At 40.1% G+C, this 13,908-nt stretch overlaps 1 non-coding gene across 1 annotated transcript; it reads right to left on the bottom strand.

Annotated features, from left to right (window-relative positions):
* Positions 1–336: 336 nt before the first annotated feature.
* LOC124094710 (U6 spliceosomal RNA) lies at positions 337–440 on the bottom strand. Its single transcript, XR_006852305.1, has one exon. It is a non-coding gene; the product is annotated as a U6 spliceosomal RNA (small nuclear RNA).
* Positions 441–13,908: the final 13,468 nt, after the last annotated feature.

Raw genomic sequence — 13,908 nt, forward strand, 5'->3', positions numbered from 1 at the left:
ACTGAAGGCATATGAAGTCAAAAGTAGAATCAAAGCCAATACTATAAGCTTTTATCTAATAAGACTAAATAACTAGAATTGTTAGTAGTCATAGATAATGATAACTTAGGTTCCTGTAGATGGCCCTAAGAATCTGTACAAAGAAAATGCCTTCTGAACTACAGAACAGTAAAATCATGTTTCATTTAGGCTATTCTTTATATAAGCTGTAGATGGACACAATATCTTTATTTTATTTATTTTCATGTGGTGCTGAGGATCAAACCCAGTGCCTCACGCATGCAAGGCAAGCGCTCTACCACTGAGCTACAACCCCAGTCCAAGGCTATTCAATTTTTAAGTATGGAATGCTTTATGAATTTGCATGTCATCCTTATACGGGGACCATGGTAATCTCTGCACCATTCCAATTTTAGTGTATGTGCTGCCAAAGCAAGCACTTGATTTAGTCTTAATATTAAAATCATCATAATTATATTTCTTTGAAATGTAACTCAGAAATAAAAGTTTCATATGTGTGACAATTTTTTTCGTTGTTACTCAGAATGTTCAATTAATCTAGATGTTTCAATATCCTGAAATTCTTTAAAAAGTTTCTTTTAAGTTTAACAAGGATATAAGATAGCCAGTAGAGAGGAAGAAAGATGATCTTTGCCTATCTGGTATTATAAGGAAGAATTCTGTTTGTTCTCATTCTTGAGAACAAGAATTAATATTAATATTGGCTTAAAGTGTACCACACAATTTTATTATCATCTTTTCAACTTTTCCTAATAAACATCATATAACTAAGCATTTAGACATTGTCTTAAATTTTTATTCCATGAACATAGTATCTTCAATATGTATGTTATAAATGTATTTTAAATTGTTAAAGTACAGTTATTTAAATATTTTACACAAGGAAAAATACTCCTTAGTAAATACAAGTAATTTGCCAAGACACCATAAATGTTCATTGGTACACGTTTATGGCACTCCATTTAATGAGTTAACAATTTAATGCTATTAATTGTTTTTTAATAGTTTTACAAATTTCTTCAGAGCTAATCCTCTCTATTTTTCCATATCTCTCAGCCAGGTATGGTGGCACATGCCTATAATCCAACTTAAAACATCTCTCAGCCAGGTATGGTGGCACATGCCTATAATCCCACCTACTTGGGAGGCTACAGCAGAAAAATTGCAGGTTTGAGGCCAGCCTGGGCAACTTAAGCAAGACTCTGTCTCAAGATAAAATATAAATAAAAAAAGGGTTAAGGATGTAGGTCATTTAATAGAGTGCCTCTGGATTCAATCCCCACTATTGGAAACAAACAAAAAAACTTCTCTCTAATCTAAAAACTTTAGAGGTCCCTATTGAAAATTCTTAAAAACTTATGTATGCTTTGCTTGGAGTTCTAAAAATATTTAATGCATCTTTAATTTTTCCATTATTAACCATTAAGTTTTTTAATATTTATATACATCAACATTAGAATATTTATTTTGACAGGCAGACACCAAAGGAAGCAAGGAAATGCACAGTTAAGCCAGAAAGGTACTATATTATCCAATACTCAGACATCACAGGATATGTTCAGAGAACCAGTAAAACAGCACTCTGTTGTGTAAGATGATATATTGTTGGCTTCCAAATTAACAAGAATATTTTTGCTGCCTACTGGCTTGCACCTGTCTTAATACAATTTTGCTGCTGTTGTTGTTGTTTTGAAGGGCAGGGGACAAAAGGACATAAAATACCTTGTGTATTTCAATAAGTACTTGTGAGAGTTCATGATGCATTAAATACTTTTAGATGGGTGATCTTAGGTAAGAAAACACTCAGAAATTGCAATTCCTCCGTTTTCTTTCCAGTTCTCTACTCCCTAACTATCTCAACCTCTTTGTTCATTTGGGATAGCTTCTCTGTTCTACTCCTCTTGGCCAATCTGTGTTTTTAAAGAGGCATTTTAAAAGTAGATTAGTGAAGATACATTCTGACTCAGTTGTACTGCTTCTCACATGGGACCCATAGGTTGGGAGTTTCCCTTGGCTTTTCACACATATAGCCGCAGCTCCATTTTGGAGACGTACAAGTGACCCTTGACACAGAGTTACTGGAGTCACTCTGCAACTTTATAAAAATGTTCCGTTTATGTCTTGGAATGTGTTCCCTATATAATAAGTATTATTCCAAAATATGGAACATTTCTAAACCATAGAAAAAACCCCAAAATCTCATTTCAAATGCCGCATAGCCAAGTCACTATGTGGCACTGGCTGTTTGCTAAATGAAATAAAGTTTTTCAGAGTTACATAAACTCAATCTCAATGTCCATGCATATACATTCTAAATATTAATAATAATACCATCTGTGGCCTCAGTTAACAGCAGTGGAGCATGGACATCTCACTCTGCAGCATCCATTGGCCATTTGTTTCACAGGATTCAAATTTCTCTTTGAGAATGTTAGATTTCTGAACAAGAGCAGTAATTTTTAGCTCCATGCCCCTCGTTTACCCCCAAAGGGGTCAAAGGGTAGTACATACTTTAAGGTCAATTACTCTGTCTCTTTGGTTTAGAAGGACCTTAGTTATGTACTCTTCAATACACAAAAGATAAGAGTTTTGTCATCCAAGATTAGAGATCACATGGTGAGAGATTCCAGCCCTGTTGAGTTCCTTTTCCACGTGATGTGACTATACAAGGCACAGACTCAAGTTCACCAGGCAAAAGACTGTTGGAATATTGCCAGTTGCCTTTAGCTGACTTTCTCTTCTGGAAGCCAGGGGGGAACTTAGACATGGCATGTTTAAGAACATGGCACAGGTTAGAAAGCTTGGATTAAAATGTCACACATTGCTAGCTGATGATGTGGGGCAAGTTAATTAAACTTAAGTTTCTCCTTTTAAAATTACAGTTAATAACAACATCTGCTTCATAGGGCTTAAATGAGAAAATGAACTTAAATGTCGAGTACATGGTTAGCGCTCAGTAAGTATTGGTTATTATTCATTCATCCATTCCCTCACTCATTCAACAAACATTGAGCACCTACTAAAACACATTTTATGGATGGAAAAACAGAGGCACAGAAATATTGGGCAGTAATCCAGGTATGGTGGTGCACTCCTATAAACCTAGCTACTCCAGGGCAAAGGCAAGAAGTCACAAGTTCTTGGCCAGCCTGGGCAACTTAGTAAGACCCTGTCTCAAAAAAAGGGTGGGGGTGCTAGGGATGTACCTCAGCAGTAGAGTACCCGGGGTTCAATCCTCAGTACCATAACAAAAAAAGAAAAAGAAAGGAAGGAAGGAAAGAAGGGATGGATGGATATTAGGCAGTTATCTGAAGTAATATTGTGAAATGTGTCTGGTCCTGTTCCCATTTCCTGGAATACAACTCCCCAAATCCTTGGAACCTTCAAACTGACAAATATCTTTCTGTATACTAATGGTTGACACATGACTTCAGGGTGTGGTCACCAGAAATACTAAGGCAGAATTTAGAGAATTTAGAGAACTTGCATTGGGAAACAGCCACAGGCATCTCAAAAATAAAACATTTTCAGGAAACATGAATTTCTTGCTTTGGTTTTCTGAAGGATATGATTTCAAATATATCTGTAGTGTTTTATGGAAAAAAAATAAAATTGAGGTATAAATGTGATGCCCACCACCACACAAAAAGCCAAACTATTCTTAAAATACACAAAAATCTACCTCCTTGCTTTACCTATGTCTTGGGGGGAAAAAAAAAGCCTTTCATAAAGTAAGGTCCTAGGATTTTTTTTAAATGCACATATTGTCTTTATTTTTTCAAATAATGGGAACCTTATAAATTTTAACCAAGACTAAGGACAAATAATGGTTAAGGGCAAGAGGAGAAAGGAGCCCTTTGTATTCATTATTTTCTCAAATAAGTAGTTATGGTCAAAGATTGCCTAACAGGGTGAAATTATTGCATTTAATAGATTAGCCCACATCTTCCAAATCAAATGCTGATAACAGACTCCCGATAAAGCAAATATCACTCAAATCTTGAATTTCTATAGCACTACTACTGAATTAAAGTTTTCAGTCTCTGTAAATACAAAATGATATAAGAGATAAAAGACTCTAATATGAGATCAAAGTAAATAAAAATATTTTACATATTCTAATAAAAATTGAAAAAATGATTTGTCTTGTACAATAGCACAAAAAATATGTCTATGTTAAAAAGTGATAATAAATAAATAGTGCTCAGCAAACACTTCTTTGTCTATCTGGGACCAATGAAATAATGAGAGTTTTTCCCTCTGGAAAAAAAGAAGAAATTATATTAAAGCTGACAAAATAATTCAACTATTTTAATTGATGTTCTATAAATGGATTCTCCAAGCATCTTTAACTAGAATACTGAGGTTTGATGAGATGGAGTAGACCTACATTTTAGTGGCATGAATATTTTGAAATGTTGAAACCTGATTTTTCCTGAACTCATTTATTTGAAAACTGAACCAAAATCAATATGAAAATAAAATTTCAAACAATCAGGAGTCAAAATGTGAATTTTGAATGACATGAGTTCCGTCAGTTGATGATAATTTCTTTAGCCCAGATAAAAACCTCTTTATTGCCTCGGTTCCATGATGTTGCATTTCTGGTACATGTAATTTATTAGAAGAAGAGCAAGATAGTCCTGGTCTGTGAAGTGCATTTAAAATTTGCTCTGCTCTAAGATATAACCTTGAAATAAGAGAGCAGGGATGAATATCATTACAAATGACAAGATTTTTTACACATAACTGGCATTTGACAGTATCATTTACAAAAATGGTGAGTCTCTTAATACATGTAATTCTTGGATTATCTTTTTGTTGGATTTACCAGTTTGGTGTCATATTATAACATAGCCTCAAGCTTAGTATTCCTTTTTTTATCTCCTGCCTCCCCAGTACCACATCAGTTTTGAAGCTAGTCAAAGTTAAGAATTCTCTCTTTTTTTGGGGGGAGGGGTGTACTGGATATTGAACCTAAGCACATTTTACCTTAAAGTCAAGTACAGCCCTTTTTATGTTGAGACAACATCTCCCTCAGTTGCCCAGGCTGGCCTCAAACTTGCAATCCTCTTGCCTCGGACTCTTAATCACCAGCGATTGCAGGCATGTAGCACTGCAACCGGCTAACTTATTGGTTTTTTTTTGGGGGGGAAGGGGTACTGGAGAATCAAACCCTTGTGTTTGATGTAGCTTGTACCACTAAGCTACATCCCAAGCCTAGAATTCTTATTATTGAATGAGTAGGTTCAAGACAAATCCACTTATTCATTCCCACATGTTTATAGCATGCATATGACATGCCAGCAAGGAAATGTGATGGACTCTGCTCTCACATAGTTTAGTGTCTAGTGCAGGAACCAGACATTTAACAAATAATCCTAAAAATAAGTGTATAAAGGTGATAAGCATTATGAAGGAAAACTATACAGTGCCATGAGCTAAAACAGGACTTTTTAAATCTAAATTGGGAGATCTGGGAAAGTCTCTCTGTAGACCTGACATCTAAGATGAGGATTAAAGAAAATAAGTTAACTTGGCACAAAGTGGAACAGTGCAATAGCATTTGCCTTTGTCTCCCTCTTTGCCCAGACATTCCTTACATACATAGTATATCGACAGGTTTACCTAGTAAACAGCCTGCTCTCACCTCATGAATTTGGCCCTGATTAGTCCAACTAAGTGTCCCTGCTGTGGCAACTGGTTCAAAGACAGAATGACCTCAGCAAGTCAGCACATGACAATCTTACAAGTTATAGTAACTGGTTCATGAATGGGCATGTGACCCAAGCTGGGTCAACCAGAGTGAAACTCAGGGATTCTGTTGAAACAGAGAGAAAGAGTTACTTTTTCCTTCTTGAATGTAAATAAAGACTTGCATCATGGAAGCCAGCAGCATCCAACTTGCTACCAAAGAGAAAAACCAGCTTGCTGGAGAAGATAGAATCAGAAAAATCACAGTGAAACAGAACGCTGATGGCATTATGAACCAAAGCCTGAGTTACCCTCTGGTTTTTTCAACTTCGGTTTTCTGTTAATGGCCACCAAAAGCATTCTGTTATTGGCAAAGGGATTTCTAGGCAGAGAAACTAGCCTGTGTGAAAAGTCTTTAAGTAGAAAAATGTGATAGAAAAATGTGATAGAATGCTAGATACTACTTGTCCCTCACACAGTTTCATTCCTTTGGCCTCCTAACAATACTGGGCTCCTAGCCAACTCCAGAACTGTGTGCATGCTGTTCTCTCTGCCTCTGGTATTTTTTCTACCAGCAGTCTGCTTGTCAACTCCTACCCAGTCTTCAAAGTCTTATTTAAGTACTTCTGCCTTTTCCACAACCCTTTTGCAACAACCCTTACCATAAGGATGCCCCCCTTCTCATTTTTTTTTAAATTTTTTATTGTGGGTTGTTCAAAACATTACAAATTTCTTGACATATCATATTCCACACTTTGATTCAAGTGGGTTATGAACTCCCACCTTCACCCCATACACAGATTGCAGAATCACATCAGTTACACATCCATTGATTTACAAATTGCCATACTAGTGTCTGTTGTGCTCCGCTGCCTTTCCCATCCTCCACCCTCCACCCTCCCCACCTCTCCCCTCCCCTCCCCTCCTCTCTCTCTACCCCCTCCACTGTATAACCCTGAGGGTCTCCTTCCATTACCGTGCAATTTACCTTCTCTCTCCCTTTCCCTCCCACCTCTCATCCCTGTTAAATGTTAATCTCCTGCTCTTCGTCCCTACTCTGTTCTTAGTTACTTTCCTTATATCAAAGAAGACATTTGGCATTTGTTTTTTAGGGATTGGCTAGCTTCACTTAGCATAATCTGCTCTAATGCCATCCATTTCCCTGTAAATTCTATGATTTTGTCATTTTTTAATGCAGAGTAATACTCCATTGTGTATAAATGCCACATTTTTTTTATCCATTCATCTATTGAAGGGCATCTAGGTTGGTTCCACAGTCTTGCTATTGTGAACTGTGCTGCTATGAACATCGATGTAGCAGTGTCCCTGTAGCATGCTCTTTTTAGGTCTTTAGGGAATAGACCAAGAAGGGGAATAGCTGGGTCAAATGGTGGCTCCATTCCCAGCTTTCCAAGAAATCTCCATACTGCTTTCCAAATTGGCTGCACCAATCTGCAGTCTGCACCAATCTGCACCAATCTGCAGGGTACAAGTGTACCCTTTTCCCCACATCCTCGCCAGCACTTGTTGTTGTTTGACTTCCTAATGGCTGCCAATCTTACTGGAGTGAGATGGTATCTTAGGGTGGTTTTGATTTGCATTTCTCTGACAGCTAGAGATGTTGAGCATTTTTTCATGTACTTGTTGATTGACTGTATGTCCTCCTCTGAGAAGTGTCTGTTCAGGTCCTTGGCCCATTTGTTGATTGGGTTGTTTGTTCTCTTATTGTCTAATTTTTGGAGTTCTTTGTATACTCTGGATATTAGGGCTCTATCTGAAGTGTGAGGAGTAAAGATTTGTTCCCAGGGTGTAGGCTCCCTATTTACCTCTCTTATTGTTTCTTTTGCTGAGAAAAAACTTTTTAGTTTGAGTAAGTCCCATTTGTTGATTTTAGTTATTAACTTTTGTGCTATGGGTGTCCTATTGAGGAATTTGGAGCCCGACCCCACAGTATGTAGATCGTAGCCAACTTTTTCTTCTATCAGACGGCGCGTCTCTGATTTGATATCAAGCTCCTTGATCCATTTTGAATTCACTTTTGTGCATGGCGAGAGAAAGGGATTCAGTTTCATTTTGTTGCATATGGATTTCCAGTTTTCCCAGCACCATTTGTTGAAGATGCTATCCTTCCTCCATTGCATGCTTTTAGCCCCTTTATCAAATATAAGATAGTTGTAGTTTTGTGGATTGGTTTCTGTGTCCTCTATTCTGTACCATTGGTCCACCCGCCTGTTTTGGTACCAGTACCATGCTGTTTTTGTTACTATTGCTCTGTAGTATAGTTTGAAGTCTGGTATCGCTATACCGCCTGATTCACACTTCTTGCTTAGCATTGTTTTTGCTATTCTGGGTCTTTTATTTTTCCATATGAATTTCATGATTGCTTTCTCTATTTCTACAAGAAATGCCGTTGGGATTTTGATTGGCATTGCATTAAACCTATAGAGAACTTTTGGTAATATCGCCATTTTGATGATGTTAGTTCTGCCTATCCATGAACAGGGTATATTTTTCCATCTTCTAAGATCTTCTATTTCTCTCTTTAGGGTTCTGTAGTTTTCATTGTATAAGTCTTTCACCTCTTTTGTTAGGTTGATTCCCAAGTATTTTATTTTTTTTGAAGATATTTTGAATGGAGTGGTTGTCCTCATTTCCATTTCAGAGGATTTGTCGCTGATATACAGGAATGCCTTTGATTTATGCGTGTTGATTTTAAATCCTGCCACTTTGCTGAATTCATTTATTAGCTCTAATAGTTTCTTTGTAGAGCCTTTTGGGTCTGCTAGGTATAGAATCATATCATCTGCAAATAGTGATAATTTAAGTTCTTCTTTTCCTATTTTTATGCCTTTAATTTCTTTCGTCTGTCTAATTGCTCTGGCCAGTGTTTCGAGAACTATGTTGAAGAGAAGTGGAGAGAGAGGGCATCCCTGTCTTGTTCCAGATTTTAGAGGGAATGCCTTCAGTTTTTCTCCATTCAGAATGATGCTAGCCTGAGGCTTAGCATAGATTGCTTTTACAATATTGAGGTATGTTCCTGTTATCCCTAGTTTTTCTAGAGTTTTGAACATAAAGGGATGCTGTACTTTGTCGAATGCTTTTTCCGCATCTATCGAGATGATCATATGGTTCTTATTTTTAAGTCTATTGATGTGGTGAATAACATTTATTGATTTCCGTATATTGAACCAGCCTTGCATCCCAGGGATGAATCCTACTTGATCATGGTGTACAATTTTTTTGATATGTTTTTGTATCCGATTCGCCAGAATTTTATTGAGGATTTTTGCATCTAGGTTCATTAGAGATATTGGTCTGTAGTTTTCTTTCTTTGAAGTGTCTTTGTCTGGTTTAGGTATCAGGGTGATGTTGGCCTCATAGAATGAATTTGGAAGTTCTCCCTCCTTTTCTATTTCCTGAAGTAGCTTGAAAAGTATTGGTATTAGTTCTTCTTTAAAGGTTTTGTAAAATTCTGCTGTATACCCATCCGGACCTGGGCTTTTCTTAGTTGGTAGTCTTTTGATGGTTTCTTCTATTTCCTTAATTGATATTGGTCTGTTTAGGTTTTCTATATCCTCCTGACTCAATCTGGGCAGATCATATGACTTAAGAAATTTATCGATGCCTTCACTATCTTCTAATTTATTGGAGTATAAGGATTCAAAATAGTTTTTGATTATCTTCTGTATTTCTGAAGTGTCTGTTGTGATATTGCCTTTTTCATCCCGTATGCTAGTAATTTGAGTTCTCTCTCTTCTTCTCTTCACTAGCATCGCTAAGGGTCTGTCGATTTTGTTTATTTTTTCAAAGAACCAACTTTTAGTTTTGTCAGTTTTTTCAATTGTTTCTTTTGTTTCGATTTCATTAATTTCAGCTCTGATTTTAATTATTTCTTGCCTTCTACTTCTTTTGCTGTTGTTTTGCTCTTCTTTTTCTAGGATTTTGAGATGAAGTATGAGATCATTTATTTGTTGGTTTTTTCTTTTTTTAAGGAATGAACTCCAAGCAATGAATTTTCCTCTTAGAACTGCTTTCAATGTGTCCCATAGATTCGATATGTTGTGTCTGTGTTTTCATTTATCTCTAAGAATTTTTTAATTTCCTCCTTGATGTCTTCTATAACCCATTGATCATTCAGTAACCTATTGTTCATTCTCCAATTGATGTATGCTTTTTCCTTCCTTCTTTTATCGTTGATTTTCAGTTTCATTCCATTATGATCAGATAAGATGCATGGTATTATCTCTACTCCTTTATATTGTCTAAGAGTTGCCCTGTGACATAATATATGATCTATTTTTGAGAAGGATCCATGTGCTGCTGAGAAAAAAGTGTAACTGCTTGATGTTGGGTGGTATACTCTATATATGTAAATTAGGTCTAGGTTATTAATAGTGTTATTGAGTTCTATAGTTTCCTTATTCAACTTTTGTTTGGAAGATCTGTCCAGTGGCGAGAGAGGTGTGTTGAAGTCTCCCATGATTATGGTGTGGTGGTCTATTAGACTCTTGAACTTGAGAAGAGTTTGTTTGACGAACATAGCTGCACCATTGTTTGGGGCATAAATATTTATGATTGTTATGTCTTGTTGGTGTATGGTTCCCTTAAGCAGTATGTAGTGTCCCTCTTTATCTCTTTTGATTAACTTTGGCTTGAAATCTATTTTATTTGATATGAGTATGGACACTCCTGCTTGTTTCCGAAGTCCATATGAGTGATATGATTTTTCCCAACCTTTCACCTTCAGCCTATGTATGTCTTTTCCTATCAAATGCGTCTCCTGTAGGCAGCATATTGTTGGGTCTTGTTTTGTGATCCATTCTACTAGCCTGTGTCTCTTAATTGGTGAGTTTAAGCCATTAACATTTAGGGTTATTATTGAGATATGGGTTGTTCTTCCAGCCATATTTGTTTATTTCTGTTACTAAACATTGTTTGTTTTCCTCTTTGATTATTCCGCCCCCCTTTACTGTCCTACCTCCCACTGTTGGTTTTCATTGTTATTTTCCATTTCCTCTTCCCGTAATGCTTTGGCGAGGATGTTTTGAAGAGATGGTTTTCTAGCTGCGAATTCTTTAAACTTTTGTTTATCGTGGAAGGTTTTAATTTCATCCTCCATCCTGAAGCTTAATTTCGCTGGATACACAATTCTTGGTTGGAACCCATTTTCTTTCAGTGTTTGAAATATGTTATTCCAGGATCTTCTAGCTTTCAGAGTCTGTGTTGAAAGATCAGCTGTTATCCTGATTGGCTTACCCCTAAATGTAATCTGCTTCCTTTCTCTTGTAGCTTTTAAAATTCTCTCCTTATTCTGTATGTTGGGCATCTTCATTATAATGTGTCTAGGTGTGGATCTCTTATGATTTTGCACATTCGGCGTCCTGTAGGCTTCTAGGATTTGGGATTCTGTCTCATTCTTCAAGTCTGGGAAGTTTTCTTGTATTATTTCATTGAATAGACTGCTCATTCCTTTGGTTTGGAGCTCTGTACCTTCCTGTATCCCAATGACTCTTAAGTTTGGTCTCTTAATGTTATCCCATATTTCTTGGATGTTCTGCTCATGGTTTCTTAACAGTCTTGCTGAGCTGTCTATGTTCTTTTCCAGTTGAAATACTTTGTCTTCATTGTCTGATGTTCTATCTTCTAAGTGTTCTACTCTGCTGGTAGTATTCTCCATTGAGTTTTTAAGTTGGTTTATTGCTTCCTGCATTTCTAGGATTTCTGATTGCTTGTTTTTTATAACCTCTATCTCCCTGCATAGTTGATCCTTTGCTTCCTGGATTTGTTTGCGTAATTCGTTGTCGAAGTGATCTTTCATTGTCTGATTTTGCTGTTTAATGTCTTCCTTGATACTCCAGATCATCTGAAGCATGTATATCCTGAATTCTTTATCTGACATTCCATCTGCTGCAGCTGTTACCTCTTCTAAAGTTGCGTTGACCTGCATTGCTTGTGGTCCTTTCTTTCCTTGTCTTTTCATACTGCTTGCGTATCTTTCCTGCAGGTGCGGGCGGCGGCTCTGCTCTCTCCTTATTCCAATTGGGGTGTCGTGGCTACCACGCCAGCAGGTCACTGGGCCTGTTCTGGGAGCTGGCGGCGGCTCTGTTCTGCCCCTACTCCAATTGGGGTGACAAGTGTACCACGCCGGCAGGCCACCGGGCCTGATCCGCCGGTCGGTTGCAGGTTTGCCTACCCTGCAGGCGCGGGCGGCAGCTCTACTCTGCCCCTACTCCAAATGGGGTGACGTGTCTGTCGTACCGGCAGGCCACTGGGCCTGTCTCGCTGGTTGGTCGTAGATCTGCCCACCTTTCGGGCACGGGTGGAGGCTCTGCTCTGCCCCTACTCCAATTGGGGTGTCGTGACTACCCCGCCTGCAGGACGCTGGGCCTGTTCCTGGCAAGGGAGGCGACTCTGCTCTGTCACTACTCCAATTAGGGTGGTGTTTGTACCATGCCGGCTAGCTCCTGGGCCTGATCCGCCGGTCTGTTGTAGGTCTGCCTACCTTGAAGGCGCGGGCGGCGGATCTGCCCTGCCCCTCCTACCACGCCTGCGGACCCCTGGGCCTGATCTGCAGGTTGATCACTGGTCTGCTCACCCTGCGGGCACGGGTGGCGGTTCCGCTCCGCCCCCACTCCAATTGGGGTCACGTGACCACCACACCGGCAGGGCCTGATCCGGGCGTGGGAGAAGGATCTGCTCTGCCCCTACTCCAGTTGGGGTGACGTGTGTACCACACTGGCAGGCCACTGGGCCTGACCCACCAGGCTGTCACAGGTCTGTTTACCTTGCAAGCGCGAAGGGCGGCTCTGCCCTGCCCCTCCTATCACGCCCATGTACTACTGGGTCGTGGGTCTGCCCACCTGGCGGGTGTGGGTGGCGGCTCCACTCCGCCCCCTCTCCAATTGGGGTCACGCGGTCACCACGCTGGCGAGCTGCTGGGCCTGCTCCGGGGGCTGGCGGCGGCCCGGCTCCTCCCCTCTGGCTCGAGGACAAATTGAGGAGACTCGGGTGACTGAGCCTCACCCCCCTTACCAGGAGACCAACTGCTTATGTCACCGCTGGTATTGATGAAGATCTCTCCTCCACCGCTTTCTGCTGACATCAGATCTCTGCCATGTTGGTATCTTATGCGAATGGCAGCATTTCGTTCCCCTTGCCGGGCAACCCAAGCAACGGGTGAGTCCTGACCGGCCCTCAGCAGGACCCGGACCGAGACGCAGTTTCCGCGGGCTCCTAGCCCTGGTCCAGGGAAGTTCCGGGAGCCGGAACTCGGCCACTCTGTGCTCGGTGTAAGCTCCTATAAGTGTAAGCTCCAAGAAGCAGTCCCCCCGGGCTCAGTTCCGGGAGCCGGAATTCGGCTGCTTAGTGCTTGGTGTTTGCTCTGATAGTAGCAGGGTCCAAGAAGCAGCCTCTGCAGGCTCCGCAGCCCTGAGCCAGGGCGGTTCTGGGAGGGTTCCGGGAGCTGGAACTTGGCCGCTCCGTGCTCGGTGTAAGCTCCTATAAGTGTCCCTTCTCATTATTAACTGTAGCCATTTTTAAAAATAAGTTCTATTTCAGCATATGCTATTATCATTCACCATCCCCTAACCTGTTCTCCAATGCACTTTTACACCCATGTGCCTTTTCCAAGCATACTCCCTCAGTCTGGAATGAACTTCTTAGAACCTAGATCATCCATTTATTGAGAGCCACAGCTGAAGGGGCCCCAGCAAACTTCCAACTGATTGGCTCACAGCGTCCCCAGCAAACTTCCAGCTGCCAGCTGATTGGCTCCTCTGCAGTGATGCTCATTGGGCTGTTTTCCCACCCTTTCAGACCACGGAGCTGCTCATTGGGGGACTCTTTTGGCTCCGCCCAAGTGACCCAGCCAACTGGCCTCAAGAGTGGGAGGAGTGGGGGGTTGAGAGGCTCACCAGAAGCCAGTGGGGCAGTTGGGCTCTGAGGGAATTCCTGAAGAGCTGTGTGGTCAAGCGTGTGTTCTAAAAATAAAGTTTGTTTCTGCTTGACAAGTGGCTCGTGAATTGTGCCCAGCCAGACTGTGGCATCCATTGACTATTAAAAGAAACAATTTTTAAATGTTAAAGCATGGTAAGAAAGACTTTATTTATGTCCATCATTTTATGTGCAGGAACCATTGCAACAGGACCTTGCAATGGGAGAGAAATTGGGCTCAACCATGAATACATCATAAAC

The sequence above is a fragment of the Marmota monax genome, unplaced genomic scaffold (genome assembly GCF_021218885.2).
Source record: "Marmota monax isolate L192 unplaced genomic scaffold, Marmota_monax_Labrador192_F-V1.1 WCK01_AAM20220418_F8-fsc00007, whole genome shotgun sequence".
NCBI lineage: Eukaryota > Metazoa > Chordata > Mammalia > Rodentia > Sciuridae > Marmota > Marmota monax.